The sequence below is a fragment of the Semicossyphus pulcher genome, unplaced genomic scaffold (genome assembly GCF_022749685.1).
Source record: "Semicossyphus pulcher isolate SPU_LCO1_2020_fin unplaced genomic scaffold, fSemPul1.0.p SCAF_17, whole genome shotgun sequence".
In the NCBI taxonomy this organism is placed as follows: domain Eukaryota; kingdom Metazoa; phylum Chordata; class Actinopteri; order Labriformes; family Labridae; genus Semicossyphus; species Semicossyphus pulcher.
Window position 1 is genome coordinate 18,558,508 of NW_027211681.1, and position 21,027 is coordinate 18,579,534.

The 21,027-nt window shown below is 39.2% G+C and overlaps 1 protein-coding gene and 1 long non-coding RNA gene across 4 annotated transcripts in view; both read right to left on the reverse strand.

The window, feature by feature from the left end:
- Positions 1-4,844, reverse strand: part of fbxw7 (F-box and WD repeat domain containing 7) — a 137,840-nt gene extending 132,996 nt beyond the window's left edge. For all 3 annotated transcript variants that reach the window (XM_069665712.1, XM_069665709.1, XM_069665711.1), the window contains exon 1: positions 4,377-4,844. The gene's annotated coding sequence lies outside the window, so the exon portion shown is untranslated. The remainder of the gene's footprint in view (positions 1-4,376) is intronic.
- A 7,363-nt stretch (positions 4,845-12,207) lies between these two features.
- On the reverse strand, positions 12,208-18,200 carry LOC138594823 (uncharacterized). Its single transcript, XR_011308448.1, has 5 exons — positions 18,031-18,200; positions 17,621-17,675; positions 16,379-16,455; positions 15,379-15,422; positions 12,208-13,216 (listed from the first exon to the last, which is right to left on the reverse strand). It is a non-coding gene; the product is annotated as an uncharacterized lncRNA (long non-coding RNA).
- Positions 18,201-21,027: the final 2,827 nt, after the last annotated feature.

Sequence of the window (21,027 nt, forward strand, 5' to 3'; positions counted from 1 at the left end):
TGAGACACTCCTCTATATTGACATCCCTTGTATCCAATCTCACTTCATGTTTTGTCAATAGAAGCTTCAAAGCCAGGAAGTCTCACTGTCCATATGAGAATGGTTTCAGGAAGGCCCCGGGGTCAGATACGCAGCAACAGCCAGGACTGTGGGAATGTGCCGCTTTCTGCAAACAAAGCCGAGGATACCCCTCATCGCTCACTCTCCAGGGCCTTCAGCAATAATCACAGCCAGAAAACTGTACTTCATCACACTGATCTAAAATACTCTCAGTCTTTTCATAATATTGTCAGCCTGTTTTTGTACTCGCAGGCTGTAATCCACACTCATTTATACTGCCTCTACCCTATAGTGATGCAGGAACATTTAAAGTCTCACACAGCAGCTTTTCACAGGGATCCACTGAGGGCATTCTCACTCAAAAGTTGTGGTGATAAAATAACTCCAGCAGCTTTGTTTGCAGATAGTGAACCTCCTCTTTTAAAAATCATTCAGAGGAGCAGCCATACAGGAACATAATAAATACAAGAAAAGATCAAATCTTCATCTCTTCTCCCCTTTGTTTTGTTGGTCTGTTCTGGAGCCGGGCGTTTTATTGACTGTGGCATCGTGAATCACAGCAGAAGCCATAAAATCAACCCTGAATGTTGGAAAATCTTTGTTGTAAAACATTCATTACGCTAAGATGCAAACTCATCAATTAGTGGAGCAGGACGGGACCAAGAGAATCGAGTAATGAGAGTGTACACGTGCCATGAGAGCAGTAACGATGAAATAATAATACTCAATAGTGAATAAACAGACCATCACTCGACATAGGTTCACAATTTAAACTCTAAATTCCCATTTTTTCACCCCACAGTGAAAGCTCTTGGAGTTGATGTGTAGTTGTATTCTTTACAACGTTTCTGCTTCATGAAGCCACCGGCCGAACTGAACCCGCTGAACTCCAGAAAACAGAGCGGCTCTCTTCCGTCGGCTTCACATCAAACATAGACTTATTTCCAGCGACTGTGACTAACATGTTGTCTTCAATGGATGCATACATACTGTACACACCACATTAAAATACAGGCTATATTTGCTATACATTAAGACTCAATCTTTTAATGTCCATGAACGCTCAGAGCTGTTTTGTTTATAACAGATGTATAGTAAGTTGTAAGAGCTGATTAAAACCACAATTCCTAACTTCAAGACAGACTTCCAGTATCAGTTGGGAACGTTTCTGACTCTCAACAACACTCTTTCATCTGTTACATAAACGTCTCCCAAAGCGCCCTTTGAAGCTATGTTCCATAGACTGCATAAAAAGATGGATCACATGACAGCTCCCTAAAAGTGAAGCCAAACCCTCTCTATCGCCCCCTGCAGACTGGCTGAAGTATAGGTCATAAAGTCCGCCTCCTCCATGTTAACAGATGGGACATGAGTCAAACTATACAATCAAAATACATGGCAAATAAATGTTTCTCAAACATGGTTTCTGTCATTATAGTTTGTTCTTATCATGCTGATTTACGCCCAAGTGTTCATTTTTCTGACAAGTTTATTTTTAATTAGTTATTTGATGCTGTCAAAAGGATGATTGACAGCTCTGTTGACTAATACGGCTCCTGCAGCCGATCTGTTCCGGATTAGCAGAGTAGAGTAGGAACGGCGAGAGGAGACATAACTGAAACAATCACTACAGTCACTGAAGTTTCCATATCTGTGAATGTCTGCTAAACACACCGCTGTGCGGGAGCTTTGCTGTGTTTTCGCTAAGTGTGCGTTTTGTTTAGCGGAAGTGGCTACAGCAGCTCCACCCGCCAATCTCTACTGCGCAACTCTGGCTCCAAATGATGTCACCATCGCAAGATGGAAGCATCCGTCACAGGGGCTATTTTGGCTTCAATTTTGTACAATGAGATCAGATGGAGATGTGTCATCCATCTATTTATACAGCCATTGGTATGTACCTATAAAATGTGCACTGAATAAGAGAACAACTCGTATAAACACAATGTAAACCAACATAAAAACAACACTGAAATGTATCCTACCTTTAAGCTTTGTGAGTTCAGCTTGTGTTAACACTGTGCCACACAGTCTGAACACTATTGTTTTGTGGTTTACTTCTCATACAGAAAGTTGTTTTCAATAATCGAGATAAGGCCTTGTCGGAGTCGCTGTAGATCTAAAGTGACAAGTAGAAAGTAAAGTATCCGTCTGTTGACTGTGTCAGCAGTTGGATTCTGCAGTAGGGCTCTGTGTATCACATAGATCTTGTGCAAAAAGAAAAGCACCTTTGCAGTCATACTTTTGTGATGTGTGTGATAAAAAAACTTTTCTACACTTTTTCGCCCCGAGGATGTTGTGTCAAGACAAGACTCTTATCTGACATCGTGCTTAAAGATACTGCCCTAAATAGAAATTCAGCTAACAAAAACAGCATGAGCCATCAATGTTTCCTTTCCGTATTTTTTGTGTCACGGCTTTCTTCCCAATCAAAGCAACACACACATTTTGCGGTGCTATTCCTGTCGTACGGAAAACCACCTGTTAAAGTTTCTAACAGTACGGCACGGCACAGTTATTGCACATTTATCGAAAAGAGGTCTTGAGGAAGGGAAACTTCTGAAGGAAAGCAGACAACAGTGTTTTAACAGTGAGTTATTGTACTTTAAGGAGATGCTTCAAAGATCAAAGATGACCTTCTTCTCATCTACGGAGGACTTTTGTAAGTGTTTGTAAGCCCATGACAACACATACATGGATGAGTTCACTTATTGAAAATTCAGTCCTTGATCTACATCACTGTTTTTCAGTCCTGACTTCAGGATCAAAGAATATCTTCTCACCAAGGACTCGAGTCTGAGAGGTCGAGTGAGTGCTGTTCATTAGCAGGTAGAGTGGAGAAGCAGCAGAATTCTCCTTGAGAGGAAAATTAAAGAAGCACAAGTCTACAAATCATTTCGATCCTTGACGTCGGTTAAAAATATGCATCTGAACAAGTCAACGTGTGTCACTTGACCTCCTCCTGACCTTGGTTTAACACAGTTGTTTAAATTGGATTGAACAGCCTTCCAGACTACAAATACAGCAGCAGAGAAATACGCCATACGATCAAGGAAGTCCATAGTATGTGATGTGTAATGAACTGTTCCAGGCGTGAGTCTGTGTGTATACAAACGCCCACAGCTACACTGAGGGGAAGGGGTCAAACTCAGGTTAGGAGCGAGTGAACTGTAGTACAGTTATGTGTAGCACATGTAAACAGCATATCTTGGTATCAGAAACCTTGATAAAAACGTATCCTTTTAAAAAACCTGAATATGCCACCTGGAGTACTCGATAGATAACAGGATATCGTAGCATGTAAACACCTAATTCAAGCGATGAAACCCTCTCTGTGTGTGAAAGTGTTTTCTGCCTCAATCAGAACAGAAATCACTGATTTGCTGGATGTTGAGAAGACAAAGACTCACTGGATACTTTAAGAATCACGTACATAGTGACATAAGTCACAAGGTTTCTCTGAGCTGCATGTCCATGTGCAACATATCACCAAAATCAGGATGGGACTCACAAGTGAGATAATGTAGTTTGTACTGTATTTTACTACCCATTAATATCTATAAACATTAAATACACATTACACAATTCAACAGCTTTCCAAACCACTGCTTCCAAATGACAATACAAGTTGAAACACCACATCTATCAACAAAAACTCGATGTAAAGCCTAAATGAAGGGCTGGACTAGTTTTACTTAAGTGCACCTAAAAACTGTGTACAGATAAGGGGCAGGTTGTTATGCCTCCCTTTTACGAGAACAATTACTCCTGAATGCCTGTCTCCTTGTGCACCCCAAAACAGCTGGAGTTTTTGCGCTTAATTCTTCTAGCAGTAGAGACACAAAACTCTTGATCAGAGAAAAAGAAAGTGTTCGGCTCTTTACGTGCATCTTCATCTTTTATGTACAATATAACCGAGTGAATAAAAAGTTTGTGCGCATCACAAAGTTTACGTGTTGCATGCGGACTGAACTCCTCGCAGTCAGCTTGTGCAGCTTTTTTAAAAGGCACAGTGTTATCAACAAAGTGAGACATTACAGGTGCCAAACTCGGTCAGATTGTTTCACTGAGCGGGAGAAACATTAAAACACAACATGCTCCTCCATAGTGAGCTGAATCTGACACCGTTAACTTCTTTCGGGTCGCTAACAAGCTCCACATCAACAGCAGAGCGTTAAGTTGGCTAGCGTTAGCAAAGCTAATTCAGCTAGCGAACGAGCTATCCGCTTGCTAATGCTAGGCCCACTTCCACTGTTCCTATACTATAAAATGTCTCAATTGTATTCTTGCACTTTGTGATTTTGTGCTGCACTTACCTCTGAAATGTGGAGATGAACAAAGACAACAGGCCTCTCCCTTGATTTCTTTTGGTTGTGTATCCAAACCGAGATATCCTTTGGAGCTTGAGGAAGCTAAAGCTACTTGCTCCGATGAGGTTAAACGCTCCCTCTTCGCTTTTTGGTTTCCCACCAGCAGCAGTCTGTGTTTGCATCCAACTCACAGAAGCTAGCACGTTAGCAAGACCAGCTAACTAGCCTCTACAAGGCAATCCACACGCCAAGTTCGGGTAATGTTAGCTGGCTAGTAAAACACCGCTAACATTAGCTGATCTGTCAAATTGACCTGAGTTTTGGTCGACACTTTGACACTGTTCCTTTACTGGGCGACATATGGTGGCCTCCGACCATAACAAGAGGGAAAACACATCCACAGAGACCAAACAGCGTGTAAGAAGTGAGTGATTCGCCGTTCACAGTCTCTTCAACAACCGCTAGGTTTGTTCGTCTCCTGACTCTCCACCGACTGGAGAGTATGGCTGTCGCAACTTCATGACGACACGGTTTTGTTTGCGAGAGGGCGCTCGAATATGATGTAATAATATGCCCTGAGAAAGTAATGTTTAATAATAAGAATCATAACATTATAAACAATAAAAATGATTAGAATAATAGTATAAAAATATTAGTGTTAATAATAACAATCAAAATAATACTCAAAATGATAATAAAAATTAAAATAATAATAATAAGAAAGAGAACTTGATGTTGTTATCATTATTATTATTATTATTATTATTATTATTATTATATTATTATTATTAGTGGTAGTAGTAGTAGTAATAATAATAATAATAATAATAATAATTTTATTTATATAGCACCTTTAAAAACAACAGTTTACAACATGGTTGATACAGCAAGACAATACAAAGTTAGTCCATCGGAAGGTAAAGCAATAGGACAAAGATGTAAAAACCTGGCAGATATGAAACCATAAAGGTAAAAGGAATTAAAATCAGTAAAAGATGAACACATAAAAATCACATCACATCACAAAAGCAATTCTATAGGAGTAATAGTAGTTTTCTGGTGTTATAGATGGTTTTGCATGTAGTTTATATGAAGAGAAGTCATGACAGAAAGAACAATCTAGGGTAATCAATAGTCTTTATACCTAATATGTTTTTCAATCACAGTAACCATATGGAATTGCTTTAAAGTATTTATGCAAATTATTTAAATATTTGTTTTCCCTAAATACCACCAATGTTAACGACTTTAGGACATTATTGAACCTTTAAAAAAAAAAAAAGGTCAATACAAATGAATATTTTTTTAAATCTTATTTTACTGTACAAGCTTTGATTCTGCCTTCAATATAGCTTTTAAACATTCTTGATAAAACACCAATTATACAACGTTACTGCATGTTCACTTTCATCAATAACATTTTAGAGATAAAAATTGAAGGGGGAGAGAATCTAAATCCAAATTTGCATAGTGTGTCAGAAATTACTCTGAATGAAAACCTATACCTAATTCTTTCCAGCACATTTAGCCCCATTTATTCAAAGGCAAAAAAAAATAACATGTTATCATGGATTAGTTTGGTGCTGTTGCTGCTGCTTAAGTTAGCTCCACAGTGCCAGAAATGGTTAGCTCTGGCTCATGGTCATTTCCATGCCCGGTATCTGGATCCTGCAGGGAGCGTCTGAAAGCCTGAGATATCACTAAGCACCACACATGTGATCCTGAGAAGTGTGGAATTGAGACTGGCATCTGGTCAATGACGAGTGAAGAGCAGACCTGAAAACAAAGCACGACTCTCAGTATTCTCACTTTGCTTCTAAAAATTCTCTGTAGCTGCGTGCTTTCATGGAAAATGTTCCTGTGAGCGACTTCCCACGAAAGTCTCTATTCTTGTTGTTCATTTGCATCATCTTTCTGTGTGCTTTTTCGGTCGTTTTGCCAGTGAAACCAAACACTGAAATGGGTGATCGTGAGTGATGTATGTGTTTATATCTGGGCTGTATCCAGGATTTTACAAATACAGAGATCATACGTCAGTATTTACATAAACACACACATGCAAAAACATTTCTTCCATATTCAATACATCAGACTGTTGTTTTGGCATTTTCTATTCATTTTGATTCTATTTCCAGTCAATTGTGGCTTGTGATCTCTTTAAAAAAAGATGATTTCACTTCTTAGATTAGTTTTATCTGAAGGATTTTTAGTGACCTTTGCAACAAAACTACATGAAGCAAAAAATATACACATTAATATGCTTTTTTGTTGTGTTATAAAAGTGTCTGGTGACCCCCAGGCTCAGAGCGACGGGACTAAAAGCTGTTTAAAAAGAGCTTCCTCACATCCTTAAAGAACTTCATTCTCCTAAAGACTAAATAGCTGTTGTTATATATTGATTTAGTTATTTAAAGACAGTATATAAAAGGTGATCTCACCATTTGAAAGTCCCGTAATGTACAAAGTAAAACAAAATGCACCAGATATCCTGAAAATACTACATAGGACACGACCTCAGTGCTCTCACTGCTTGCCCTGCAGTCCAAATGGCTCATGAAACGGTCTTTCATAACAGGTGATGGCAAGTTTCACACAGTTAAAATTACTCATCACGATTCTACGAAGAACCAAACTCAACACTATTGTGAAAGTAAGCCTCCTGTAATGACAGACACTCTTTCTCACACACTCAGATTCCCTGGTGTGAGCCGTGTTTTCCACTCAAAGATTGCCCAAGAAATACTGACTGGATGATTGCGACAGACGGATGATTCTCTGTAACATCACGGCTCTTGAAGGCAAACAAACAGAGCTGCTGGTGCGGCTGTGAAATGGAGCTGATAGAGTGTGACAGGCAGCAACAGTGCCTGCTGGGGAGACACTGATTCAGTCTACAAAAAGGGGTAAATTGAGAGAGATGGGTCACTGGAAACATGATGTTGTGAATGTGTCCTCCAGGGGATTACATCACATCTCTGTTCTGACAGATATCACTTTAATCATATTTCACGTAATTATGTGAGGCAACTTGGTCAACTTGTTGTCACCTGAAAAAAAAAGTCTTCTGCTATAAGCTCAGATTTCTTAGAGAAGTCACCCACAGTGATGTTTGGTAAGAAGGATTGCTGCTTTATTTACATGTAAACCAGTTCAGCCAGAATCAGGCACAGTGTGAAGAAGGGACACACTGCGCCTGATGATATGTATGTATCTGTTAAGAATCTGCGTCTTAGAAGCAAACATGTGCAGTATTTTAGAGTACTTTCTCAATAAAGTAATCATGTGTTTGTATTAATGAGCTTAAAGTACAAGAAGTAATAGGATACACCTTTCTTTGTAGAGCAAGTCCAAAAGAGCAATATTCTATATTCAATATACTATATACTACATACTACATACTATATACTATATACTACATACTACATACTATATACTATATACTACATACCATATACTACATACTATATACTATATACTACATATTACATATTACATACTACATACTATATACTATATACTACATACTACATACTATATACTACACACTATATACTACATACTACATACTATATACTACATACTACATACTACATATTACATACTATATACTACATACTATATACTACATACTACATACTACATACTGTATACTATATACTACATACTACATACTATATACTACATACTATATACTATATACTACATACTACATACTACATACTATATACTACATACTACATACTATATACTACATACTATATACTACATACTACATACTACAGACTATATACTACATACTATATACTATATACTACATACTACATACAATATACTATATACTACATACTACATACTGCATACTATATACTACATACTACATACTATATACTACATACTGCATACTACATACAATATACTATATATTACATACTACATACTATATACTACATACTACATACTACATACAATATACTATATACTACATACTACATACTGCATACTATATACTATATACTACATACTACATACAATATACTATATACTACATACTACATACTGCATACTATATACTACATACTACATACAATATACTACATACTACATACTATATACTACATACTACATACTACATACTACATACAATATACTATATACTACATACTGCATACTTCATACTGTGTTCGGCAGTAGTATGTAGTATGGAGCTGTTCAAATTGATTTTGCGGTATGCAACGCCAGGCACCAGTCTCCAGGTTTGGAAAGCTAAAGTAAACAACAGCCCGCCAATAGCAAACAGCTGCTTCTTTAGCTAAAGCGCCCCCTTCTGCTCTTCTGCTGCCATTTCAACTGCCATTGGGATGTTCCAGCGCTTTGCGTTGTGGGATAGGTGAGGCCGACTGGTCCGATGCATACTGGGGATCTCTTCGGAATCAGTCCGACATCTGGGTATTTTTGACAGACTGTAAATTCAGCTTTTGTTTGCATACTACATACTACATACTACATTTTGGCCAAATCATTACATACTGCTAGTGTAGTGTTCGGTTTCGAACACAGCAACTGTTGTAGCATAGGTTCATATAGTGGATAATTCCAATGAAGATCAGATTAAATGTCAGAGAAATTGATAAATATTATTCTAAGTTTATTATTAGTACCAAACAAAAGGCAGAGTAAACAATGCTTCCTCAGGTGTAACATGCTGATTATGGAAATGTCAATGTTTAGTCAGCATGTCTGAGCAGCCGGACCAGCAGTGACGATGCAGACATTGTGCGGCAACAGACAGGACTGCTGTCTGGAAATCTAATGAGAGTGAAAAGGAGGAGAAAATGGAGTTTAAGGCTTATTTCTCATTTGTATTCATTGGTTTGCACGGATTGTCCACCCTCGCTCCTCTCAGACCTTCGTCTGGTACCAGACAAACACAGCGCGGCCTGAAACAGAGTGTGCTGTGACAGAAACACATATCGGAAACTTTAAACCGCTGCTTTGGATTCAACGATCATTTTTAAACTGATGTGATGAATTTAAATGTAACTTCAAATATTTTGCTAAATACAATAATTAAACAAAAGCAATGTGCATGGATAAAATATACCATTAATCTGTTTGTTTGTTTTGAGATGGTACATTTTATATACATGACACTGCACTCAACAAGAATGACTTGTTTAACCCTGTTCTTTACTTTGAGCTGTTGTAACAAGTGAATTTCCCACAATGGGGGATCAATAATCTTATCTTATGAGTCTGTAGCCATGCTAGCAGCTGTGTAAGGCTGTATTTTGTTGCGCTTAAGCTAAATGCTAACAGCAAGCTAACATGAACACAATGACAATACCAAGCGTTTTATATTTTTATCGAATCTTCATCTTAATTTATAACTTATATCATGCAAGATTAAAGGCTGAGCGGTACAGTGGGTAGCCCTCCGAAAGGTTGAAGAGAAAAGAGGACCTCGTTGTGACGTCGTATATTAATCACCACAAGCTGTATAGAAAGACAGTGGTAGTAGTGAAGGGGTTTAGATCAATGGCTGAACATCTGGATGGATGAGATGTGGAGCAGGACTTCTGCTGAGCTCACTGAGAGGATGAAGACTTGAGGGGAACAGGTTGGATGAGGGTCACATTAGTCTAATGGAAATAATAAAAGGCCAGTTTGAAATTTGGACAGCTACAAATGATTGGCTCTGAGAGGTTGTGGCAAAGTCTGATTGGTTTAAATGAACAAAAGAAGGCCCTGAGTCAGCTGAGCAGAAGGAGAGTAACCCTGCATGTGGGTGCTCCTCAGATGGTCAAATATCCAGAGTGGAAATAGTTCTTTGGACTTTGGTGTGTTAATGAGCTTTTAGTGCTGATGTTGAAACAACACAGAGGCTACAAAGAAGAAGTTTTGTGTTTTAATGCTCAAAACTAGGCAACTCTACTTGGTCAGCATCTACAACCTAACAAATACACAATTACAAATGAGCAGACTCTTTACACGACTTGATAAATCAATTACAATCATCCTTTTGTGGAGAGGTTTGCGGAGTGTAACACATTTCTTAGCAATACATCCAATGGCTGTTCAAATCCACAAATGTCAACCGCAAATGTTGATGCTAAAGAAAAAAGTCAGAGGCACCAAAGTCAGAAGGATTCAACATCTGGGACCATGAATTATACACAATAGTACCATAGGGGAGCAGACAGAAGACGTGGTCGAGAGAGCAGTAGGTCCAGAGCGTGGTAAGCACTCAGCTAAAGCCGACGAACCAGCTAAGTGTACACAGGTTGAGTGAGAGTCTCTGAGCGACTGTAAACCACAGGTAGCTAGACAGGAAACCTCACACTGTAGCGTCATCTCTGGGAAATGCAAAACAGCCAAGGGGAGAGGCAGACAGGAACCAGTCCAAAAACGAGTGCTGGAGAGGCAAAGAACAATCTGGCAGTGAGTGTGAGAGCATGAGAGGCTTATCTACTGGCTTGATTACTGATGAGGAGCAGCTGTGTGCCCAGGTGAGCTGAGTGAGCTGACAAGGGTGGGCATGGGCCGGCAGGCAGAGTGGAGCGGACGAGGGGTGAGCGGAAAATTACTGAGTAGTGCTGTGATATCCGCGAATGATCCGATTCATTTGAAAGGCTCTTTGGCGCGAGTGACGGGAACCGAGTCGTAGGTGAGAGCTGTTCTTTTAATAGTTGTGCCCAAATGTCACTGCCCGCCCGAGATCCACTCCCCCTTTATGCCGAATTACCAGAGGCAGCTTTTTTCAACTGCAGCGTAATCATGTCACCACAACATAGTGCCGACGGTGAGCAACATTATAATCCTCTGGCAAGTTGTTGTTGTTTTTTTGTTGACATCTCTGTAGTCATACAGAGTTGTGTCATACATTATCGGCGAATCAGTGACGTTGATTAACTGTTCCTACCAATGACTGTATAGATGGACAACGCGTCTCCATCTGCTCCCATTGTACAAAATAGCCCCCGTGATAGGTGCTGCCATCTTGCGATGGTGACGTCACACGGAGCCAGAGTCTGCGCTGTAGAGATCGGCGAGGGAAGCGGCCGTAGCCACTTCCGCTAACCCAAACACACACCTAACTAAAAAACAGCAAGGATCCCGCACGGCGGCGTGTTTAACAGCAGAACAGCTTCTCTGTGTTGGTCTGAGGAACGTTCACAGGTGTGGAAACTTCATTCACTGTAGTGATTGTTTTAGTTACGTTTCTACTCGCGGATCGTCCTCCACTCTGCTCACCCGGAACTGATTGGCTGCTGGAGCCGAATTTGACAACAGAGCTGTCAGTCATCATTTTGACAGCATCAAATAACTCATTAAAAATAAACTTGGCAGAAAAACACTTGGACGTAAATCAGCACGATAATAACTAACTATAATGACAGAAACCATGTTTGAGAAACATTTTTTAGGCGTGTATTTTGATTTTATAGTTTGACCCATGTCCCAACTGTTAACATGGAGGAGGCAGGCTTTATGACCTATACTGCAGCCAGTCAGCAGGGGGCGCCCGAAATGTTTTGGCTTCACTTTTAGGGAGCTGTCATGTCGTCCATCTTTTTATACAGTCTATGGTTCCTACATTATTCTGCTGTTTCCTTTTAAATGTTAAAAGCGCAGATGTATGTGTTTCTGTCACAGCCCACTCTCTACCTCGAGAGCAGGGCTGCTCTCAGAAAGGAACGGAGCTCCCTCCAAAGAGCCGTAAGTCCCATCATTAGTGAAGCAGAGCTGTGACAGAAACAAGGTGATGAATTGGTTGGTTGGCCAACCACACAACTAGCATTGTTAAATAATCATTCAGTCATTCAAAAGATTTTATTAATTGAAATTTTATTAAAAGCTTAATCAGCAAATCAACAATACTCCAGCCTTATATGAAATATTTACAGAAGGCGTTTCTTAACAAATAATAACTTTTGGTTTTACTGTATTCTCATATTTACAGTGCAAGAAACTGCAACATACTGACTGACTCGTGTAAGAAGTTGCTCTCACATTTAGATCAGTGTCATGACTGCTTTGTTTCAACACTTTTCAGCCCTAACTTAAAGCAAAACATTTGAAGATGCAGCATCTGTAGACATAAAGCATTCAGTCAGTGGTGAGATGATAATCTTATCAGCGGCAGATTTTTGCTGTTTCAGCAACGAGCAATAATTTATCAAAAAGACGCAGAGATACGATCCAGCTGATTTGACACTTTCATAAAGATTTTGGTTTCAGAATTTAAAAAAAACGCTCTCTCTCAATAAGCTCTGCACAGGCGTGAAAAGGAGTGGCCTTCTCTGTCATGCATGCCTGCAATCTTCAACAGGATATTTCCCCATTAAGACCTGCAGCTGGAGGGAGTCACACAGTGTAATACAACAAAGAGGCTTTGAGCTGCAGGGAAACCACCAGCAGAAACTATGAGCAGTCATATCTGTGAAAGGGTGGAGGAGAGTATCGGCCTAATGCACTTTTGGATGACCACATACTGTTTAGCAGTATGAGTCTGCAGAATAGGGATGTTTGATAGCTGCTGCATAGTTGTTTTCATGTTTAAATGTAATACTTTTCACTCTGACAATCACAAACAGGCAAAGCATGATGGAGCAATACATGAAAGGGAAAATATTGATCACTTCTGAGCCGCTGTTTAACAAGTCTACTTCTCATTGTTGCAGGTTTATGTCCATTGTGAGGGTCTTTTAAGCGTTGTGATGCTGTTTCCTGGCAGTCAAATCAGCTCCTGTGGTCACAAATGTTGCTGGAAGGTCAGACCAGTAAGTTGGCAGAGATGCATTGTTGGCTGGTCGTCCTTGCATACCGGGAGAGTGTCCTTTGTTAACCTGCAGAAAAGGAGTCATGGGAGAGAGAGCGGACAATGTCAGAGTCAGAGACACACAGAGACAGAGGTCAGGCCTCATCTCTGGAGTGGTGGAAAAGGCTAGAGCAGTGTCGTTTATTCAACCAAATTAGCTAATGGTTATGTATAAACTGGACATACTGATATAAGAACAAGCAGGTAAATATATCAAGAAATATGTACAGTGCTTATATGATAAACTGTTTAACTTATTATTAAACAGTAAAGACAGTTGAAAAAAACAACAATGAAACACAATCTCTCATACCTCTCTTAAACAGTTGTCAACTTTACATTTGTATAAGTCTTTAATATTCAAAAATCTGATGAGCTTCAGGAAAAATGTGGGCTGGGTTCTGATTGGTTAAAGTCTGTGCAAAGTGAGGAAAAACTCTACAGCTGAGGTGCGGAGAAAGATCCTTGGGACATTATAAAGAGGACAGACGTTCTCTATATGTAAAGTGTCCACTGAAGTAATTCCACTTCCACTTTCTGACTGGGCTGTTCGGTTCTTCCATACAGCCTCACAACAGTTGCCATCAGCCAAAACACAAATAAAAGAGTATTGGCTACAAAACATGTAGGAACAACAAAAATAAGCACTTTTACTTGTGATGCATGCAATTACAGCAGAAATACACTCAACACAGCAACACAAATCAAAGACAACATAGGGTGTTGGCCAACTCACCTGTGAATTACACACTAGCTATCCATCATTCAACAAAACACAGGCAAAGTGAACAGCATGCTAGCGAGGATAGTGGAGCATTAAGCAACTAATGAATTGGAGGAGACCAAAACTGAGCTACAAGGAGAGCTAACAGGTGGTCAGAAACACAACTTTTCCTGTACCTGTTTTATTGGTGAATAAACGTGTGTGTGTTATCATGCTCACAACAATAGCTTCGTCATGTGATGCTGTGTCAGTGTTGTATGCACTGCGTCACATTTAACTGATGACGCTTCAAGTTATTCAGGGTTTTTCATAAACTTTGACTTTATACTTTATTGTCATATTGAAATTCAGTTTTGCAGCAATCTACTCCATAGCAGTATAAATATATGCACCCATAGCCGTAAATATCCATATACATTCGTACACATACACACATATAATACGAGATAAATGGAAGTGTTTATAAGAAGTATAGCTGGTTGGCTTTTTGTTTTGATCCAAATTAAATCTAAATATCTGGTTTAAAAATGTTTTTCTGAATACTTTACCAAACCATTATTCATTGAGAGTACATCTATGCAACTTTCTGCCATTTAATGTGTTTATATTTCTTCGATTCGATCCACTGTTGTGCCTAATTTGCTGTGGAATTGCACAGCTGTTGCAGTAGATGGCATCACATTGTGCAACCACAGCAGCCGTAACATCACATTTACTTCTGTTCTGAGCTCTCTTGTGTAATCTGATGTGTACAGAGTGCCTCTGTGTTGAATGAAAGTTCTCTCTAACCCTTGCTCAGCTTTGGAAATGAAATCCTGAGAAAAAGCAGTGTGTACATGACATTGGTCAACAGTTCGAGGAGTGGACCTTGACCTCGCCTTCCCAGCCCTTTCAGTAAGGAGACTATCCCGGGTTAAGTTGCGCCACACTTCCATGCATGCCTGTTGTAATCTCTAACAGATGTTAGTAGTGTTTGTGCTTTCAAACAGTACCATGTGTAATGATGAAAGGGTCGAAGGTCATGAGTCGTTGCTATACTGAAACCAGCTGGTGCATCAAAACAAACAGGCTGGCATAAAAAAGGAAATGTTTGAGGTCGACACGTGGACTGTTGATCTGTGTTGTGTTAGAATCAGGCTGTAATAGTTTGGTCGCTATGCCTCAGTTTGTAAACTGTGGGTGAATTGATATTTGCATGGGTGGTATGAACGGTTCTTAATAATCAATGCTCATGCTGTAACTGATGTAGTCATCAATACTTTCAAACAAGCTCTGAAGGCTCACAGAAGAGCACAACAGAAAGTATTAACAAAGAGTAAAGCCGATGTACACTCATGCAATTTATCGTATGCATTTATTTTGTTTAAAAGAATTAGTTAAATTATTAAATAATGACACATTTCAGGCGTTCTATTATTAGAAGGCAATGAGATCTCAAGGACAATAAACTTAAAAAGAATACTTACCATAATATTGACTCATGCTTGATTAGAGTCCTCTGCAGTGTCATCTAGAATAAACAAACATGTTTGATTACTTCTATGTCAATTAAAGACTCAAACAAACACAAGCTTTAAAGTGCGAAGAAAGAAGATTGTTTGTTAAAGTGACACCGGAAAAGACAGTGTGTTTGGGCTCTGTCTGTATTTACCACTTCTGTAAAGCACTCAACAATCAGTGCAACAGTGACCTCTGCTGGATAAATTCGCTTAATAACTCTTGTTTAAAATGTTTTATCTCAGAACAAACAACCAGTGTTGTGACCAAATCATCTTTGCTCAAGTCCCAAGTAAGTCTCAAGTCAAGTCACAAGTTATGTCAAGTCAAGTCAAGTCAAGCCACAGGTTATGTCAAGTCAAGTCAAGTCCTTAGATAAGGCAAGTCAAGTCCCGAGTCAAGTCACTTTTTTTCTACCCAAGTTACAGCACTCTCACCTGTGGTATCCGTTCTTTATAAAGAGAAATACAAGGTATTAGCAGCTCGTCTAATAATGATATTATTAGCCAATTTATATAGCCTGTTCAAAAAGTATGACAATTAATTGTATCTGTATTATCTTGGCACAGACGCAGCCATGATGATGGTCTGCTCTGAGACCGTATTGAGTAGTAACGAGTACGACTGATGAGGCTTCTCTTTGGGGGCTCTGATGTTGCGTGTTGCCATAGCGAGGAGTTTGACTGACAGCCAGTGGGGAGCTTTTTGAATCGTCCAATCATGATTCCCAGTTTGTGCTGCATACATACTTGATAGTTAGACATAAACTTTGAATTATATCATTTTATATTTAACAGCTAACATTCAAACTTGAACACACTCAAGTCATCTGAGTCATCATGCCATTTATTTTTTGTCAAGTCAAGTTGTAAGTCATCAAAGCAGTGACTCAAGTCCAAGTCACCAAGTCTCAAGTCCACATCCACTGAGTTTCGTTCCACCACTGGCTTTACTTAAAGATATACATACCGTCCTTTTGCATCCACTGGTCCAGCTCTTCCATTTCCAGCTCCAGCACAGAGGGAACGTCTTCTTCAAACATCGGCCTGGAGGAAACAAAGTGTTTAGCAAAACTCAAATGAGACACAAAAACAGGTTCACAAACTCGGTTTATCTGCCACCAGCAGTTGGCCTCAGCTGAACATTCTGTTGCTACTAGCAACCATTGCTAGCAGAGTTCTATAGGTCTTTACAACATTAACAGATGTTTTTCTTTTACTTACTCTCCAAATGTTCTTGTTCCAGCACTATCTGTATTTTTATAAGCGCTTACTTGAATGTTGATTTGTTCATCATTTCTGCTTTCAGTTTGCTGTTGATGCTGTTGACCTTACTTCCTCTAGCTGTCTGAGGCTAATGTGTGGTTTTTATGTGACATGGCTGCTTTATCACTAACTGTACTGTACTTTCTTATAATAATCATGTTAGACTTTCATGGGTAATACTTTCCCTCTGGCGTGGGACAACATATAACTTGTACTGTATTCGTTTCATTTTAGTACCTTTATTCCATCTATCACACCTTTGTTGATTGATAATCTCTTTGGTTGTGTTGAATATGTTGTGTTTTATGTAACAGTGCTTTCACAGTCTCACAACTGATTAAAGTAAAAGCTGTACAGGCCTTCTCTTGTCTACAACCCTTATCAAAGCGTTTTTACCTGACAGCAGTAAAGATTACTTTAACAAAACTTTCGCATACGTAACCCAAACCTGCTTTGCAAATAGTTCATAACAGAGGGATATTCTTACAAAGCATTGGATGTTAAGAATCTTTTAAAGCTCCTGTGAGACAGACTCAAATTAATTCAGATTACTCTATATGAGCTACAAAAGCAAACCAGACCATCAGCGACAAGACTTATATTTCTATATAGTTATTTTTTAATGCCTGAAACTGCTGGTGGGGGGTAGGTGTCAGACAAAGTGGATAACTGCACGCTGCCTTTGTTTAAATTTTCCAGGGCAAACATTTAAAGTGAGTGATACATGTGACTGTTAAATAAAGCAGGAGATTTTTTCTTAAAAACCACCACTGAAGCATGTACCGGACAAAATCAGCAAAGAGATAAGAGGTACGGCTTTGTCCACAGGGGTCGCCAAAATCAACACAAACCAAAAGTTCCTCACAGCAGCTTTAAATTAAAAATTTTACACAGTTGCAAACAGTCCTTAAATCACAAACTCACAAATCACATTTTAAATACTTACATTGGCACTTTCTCTGTACTGGACCCATCCAAATATGGATCCTCTTTTCTCAGCTCTACAAGAAGACAACATAAAGCAAATTGGAAAATAGAATTACAGTCATTTAATTCAGTTGGTCTTTCAGTTAAAATGTGTAAAAGCTTAATAAGCTGAGTTAAATAACAGACAAACAAAAATGTGTTAATAATTTGGGGTATTTAAAATATATATATATATATAATAAGTCAGAGGGAGTGTCAGTTCTCCCAAATCGCAAAAAAAGCATTTAACCCTCAACGTATCCAGTCATGCAAAGAATTTGCGTATTATTTGTCAAGCTTTCAGAGACACTTCAAATGAATATTAAAGTGAAATTTCAGGTTTTAGTTAGTTTTAGTTATTTGTGAACTGACCTCTAGTGATTGACGTACCTTGATTTCTGACTTTATTGTTCCACCTGCGGTTGATGAAAATCCCGCAGACTATCATGCCGATGATGATGACCACCAGCACCACAGGGATCAGGATGATGATGGGACTCAAACCCTCCTCCCCTTCTGCGATGGAGGTTGGATCTGTAACGCTGGGGTCCGCTGTTGTATCTGAAAAGTCAGTCATCAGTTTATCACTAACGTAATAAAAGTATAAGTAAATGATTCTTATATTGACAGAGATCTAGAGACAAATCAGTCATGTCAGTGTAACATACCAGAAACCGGGGGACCGTCTCCTGAGACAGTTCCTTTGATGGTGTTTTCAAATGGGAACAACAGTAAAAGAAATTACATGTTTAGTAAGTTCTGACTAATATACTCTGCAAAACTTGGTACCAAGAACATGGACAGTAAATCATGAGTGAAAAACTCTCCCTAAGATGGAGAGGTTTTTCAACCACAGGTAGAGTATAACTCGTTATGGACTGACCTTCGTCTGCGGTAGGCGGGACTGATGCTGTGGTGGCACCAGGATCGGTTGGGACCGGTTCTACAAACAGAGAGGGAAGCATCATGACGTCTGAATCGGCAGTGAGTAATACTCATGACTTGTCATTACACATGGCGAAAAGTATGTGGACACCTGCACATTACATTGTTGTAAAACCAGATAGGTTGAAAAAGCCCTTGATACTTTTTATCTAGAATGAGGATCAAATAATGTCCCTCAGAGAAACACAGGTACAAGAATCTATGGTTAAACAAGTTTGATGCAATTTCCAGAGAAGTAATCAGGTTTGATTTGAAAATATTTACTTTAAAGTGGAACTCGAAAGTGTCAAAAGTAATGGTTTACTCACATGTTATGTGATGTAGTTAGCGTAAAATAAAAGTAGAGAAGTAAAAAGTACAATATTTCCTCTGAAATGCAGTAGAGTGGAAATAAATTAGTTTTTCATGTGCTACAAGACATATCAGGGACAACATAAGCAGTCATCTCCATGGCTGGGCCTGTCTGCTTTTAAACTGCAGTGTACCAAGGCGGGCTGAACAACACGTTTTCAGATTGGCAGGTTTGAGACGTCACAAACCTAAGGAGCCAATCCCGTTAATGGACGTGGTGACGCTATGCATATCATTATGTGTAACCTATGGCAACCACTTCGGCGATGCGCGAGCCAGCTGTAACCGTAATTTTTGCAAACTCACTACTGATGACTAACATTAACGTTACTACTACTAATTACTACATTTCAAGCTCGCTAAGTTTCAACAAGTTTCCACTAAACGACGGCAGAGACGTGATTTGTTTTCCTGACGGAGGGGGCGGTTGGAAATTTGCATAGTGGGCGGGGCCTATGCAGATTTTTTAATGAGGGAGAAGGAGGAGATGCCTTGGGAGGATTTTGCAGAAAAAACATATCGGACACAATTTATGATTTCATGCAGAACATTTTATATGTCTTAAAACATGACTGGAGCTGGTCTATAAGTTAGTACTGACCAGGTCCACACCTGGTTGGTATTTGACATGTTTTGACTTGATATAATTAATAAAATATTTTTAAAATAAACTATTAGAGCAGGGATAGTTCAGTTCTTACTAACTCCTCACTTCAGGGGATAAAACCCTTTTTTTTTAAATAATTTTTTTTTTGGTGCTTTTTATGCCTTTATTAAGTGAGAGGACAGAGGTGTCAGAAAGAGTGGTGGATTACATGTGGCAAAGCGCCGAGGGTGGGAGTTTAACCCGGGCCACCATATTGAGGACTATAGCCTCTGTACATGGGCTGCACTATTTAACTGCTGATCTAAACCAGCTCCTGTTAAAACTGTAATGTATGATCTTTACCAAACTGCATTAAGCAACAGTGTTTAAGCAGTTGCTCAACTGCTGAAAACTTGTTTCGCTGGTAATGAAACAGACCGAAATTAATTCTGATGACTCTATATGACCTACAAAAGCAAACCAGACCATCAGCGACAAGATTGATTATTTCTATATAGTTATTTTCAATGCCTGAAACTGCTGGTGAGGGGTAGGTGTCAGATGAAGTGAATAACTGCACGCTGCCTTTGTTTACATTTTGCAGGGCAAAAATTTAAAGTTAGTGACACATATGACTGTTAAAGAAAGAAGGATTTTTTTGTTAAAAACCACCACTTAAGCATGAACAGGACAAAATCAGCAAAGAGATAAGAGGTACGGCTTTGTCCACAGGGGGCGCCACAATCAACACAAACTTAAAGTTCCTCACAGCAGCTATACACTTTTTTGGCCAATAATCAAAGTATTAGTACTTCCTGCGCGTATACATTAGTGTAGAAAACCAATATGACCTGAGTCTTCTTTGGAACAATTTAGAAAAGCAGTTGAAACAGCATTATATTAAAAAAAGTAAAAGGTACAGTGGGTGAAAGAGTTACAATATTTGACTTCAACGAGGGACTCTTGTGTCTCTCTCTTTCTCTCTTTCTCTCTTCTGCTTCTCTCTCTATGTTTCCTGTCTTTCTCGACGCCCTCAAATAACAACGAAAAGAAAGACAGACAAACGTTTAATCAAGCCTTAGCCTCGGTCTGTGTGTTTTCTTCTGATTCATGTTTCTGCATCATATCTGGATATTGTATACACACTTTTAAAGCACATGACGGCTGTCTTGGCCTGTTTGTGTTGCATTTGTTGTGTTAATGCGACTTACTTGGCCAGGTCTCTTTTTGACAGGATGAGAATTTTACTCGTCTAACTAAAGAATAATGAAATTACTTTTGCTGTTAAATTTAAACTAAGATATGTAGCCCAAACGTCAAGAAACCCCCCCCAGAAAATGCACCCCTGTCTACATCCTTTCAGGTCACATTGTGTATCATAATATCCTGTATGTGTGTTATTTTTTCACATCTCACCTGAGGTCACTGTGTCACCTTCTGCTTCTAGTTCAACTGCCTCCTCCTCTTCAACCACAGCTTCTGGCTCTGTACCATCTTCATATTGG